The sequence below is a fragment of the Lathyrus oleraceus genome, chromosome 3, assembly GCF_024323335.1.
Source record: "Lathyrus oleraceus cultivar Zhongwan6 chromosome 3, CAAS_Psat_ZW6_1.0, whole genome shotgun sequence".
NCBI classification, from domain to species: domain Eukaryota; kingdom Viridiplantae; phylum Streptophyta; class Magnoliopsida; order Fabales; family Fabaceae; genus Lathyrus; species Lathyrus oleraceus.
Window position 1 is genome coordinate 318,189,547 of NC_066581.1, and position 1,485 is coordinate 318,191,031.

The 1,485-nt window shown below is 29.6% G+C and overlaps 1 non-coding gene across 1 annotated transcript; it reads right to left on the reverse strand.

The window, feature by feature from the left end:
• Window positions 1-669: 669 nt before the first annotated feature.
• Window positions 670-776, reverse strand: LOC127134265 (small nucleolar RNA snoR97). Its single transcript, XR_007808017.1, has one exon. It is a non-coding gene; the product is annotated as a small nucleolar RNA snoR97 (small nucleolar RNA).
• Between the last annotated feature and the right edge of the window lie 709 nt (window positions 777-1,485).

Genomic DNA, 1,485 nt, shown 5'->3' on the forward strand with positions numbered 1-1,485 from the left:
TTATAAATGATATCTTGGAAAAATGAGCCTCCTGAGATTGTGATTTTTCTAATGTCCTTTTTTGATGAGAAGCCATTTGTATGGATTAACATCTCTTAAAATGTTTCTTAGGGTTGCGGCATTTGTTAGACAAGTATTTCCCTTTATTACTTGCCCCAATTTCTATTATTGCAACAACATTCAGTCCAGATGAAAAAGTTCTTTTATTATTTTTCTTAAATTTATGTTGATGCAAGAGAGACAATTTTAATTTTTAAGACATAATATTATGAATCCCTTGAAAGCTAGAATTTTGGTATTAATCTGGAATTATTAGAATTCCTTTATAAAGTTATTCATGAGGTCTGGATCTTTGATTTTCAACATGATATTGTTAGGTTTTATTTATTTATATATTAAATATTAAAAAATAGAATCAAAGAGGTTTGGTATAGTAAAAACAAATAGTGAATAAACAATGTTGTTATTACTTTGACGCAAATCAATTGTAGTGTCATTGAGAATAAACTACAACACAAATATCATCAATTTAGCACATGCAATGAGGCTTTCAAATCATGAATACCTTAGAGAATACCAAGGTTCCATCACTCAAAATTGGTTACTTATACTCATATATGATGCTAAGTAACCATATTTGATGAAATTGTAAAAATATTAAATGTATAATAATTTAGTGTTGTTATTTAACTCCCTGCTCGGGGGAAAACAAGAGATGATGTTGATGACAACACAACAATATTTGAGTTTTTTAGACTCTGAACAAACTAAAGGATAATGTACTATTTACTTTTCACTTTGATTTACTTCTATAGTGAGTTTGAAATGATGTAATGTTATGAACTGTTGTGATATACCATCTCATGAAATGCTCAAATTCTATATTTATATGCATTTTGTATTTGGATAGTATGGAATTATAATTTTCCTAGTTTTTTTTTGGATGTAAATATCATGCCAATACTCATTTGCACTTCTATATAATGTTAAAAATGTGATTGAAATACTTCACGAAGTGACGCAAGAAATAACCAATTAGATCCCGATAAAAAATAGGACATGCAAAAATATTACTCTTAATGTGCATTTGAGTACAATTGTATCGTACAAAACATTTTTTGTAAGAACAAAATTTGGTTATGCATCTAGCCTTATGTTTTGATGATAACAATCCATAGACTCTTAGAGAATATTTTTGTACCCTAATCAATTAGTTTAGTATGCATATACTAGATTTAAGTTCTGACTCTGAATGAAATACATGTGATGTCATCAGATTCTAAACCTAGTGCACTTTGACTCTGAGATACATGGTTTACAAGATAATTAAGCTCTGGAATATGTACTTCAACGCTTCTGAATCTACGTTCATCCAAAGCTTTGCAACTCTTATGCTTCTGACACTGACATGCTCTGAAGCCCGACTCTTTCAACAACTATGAACTGTGTCACCAGACTCTAAAGACCAGATTCTGATGAACTATG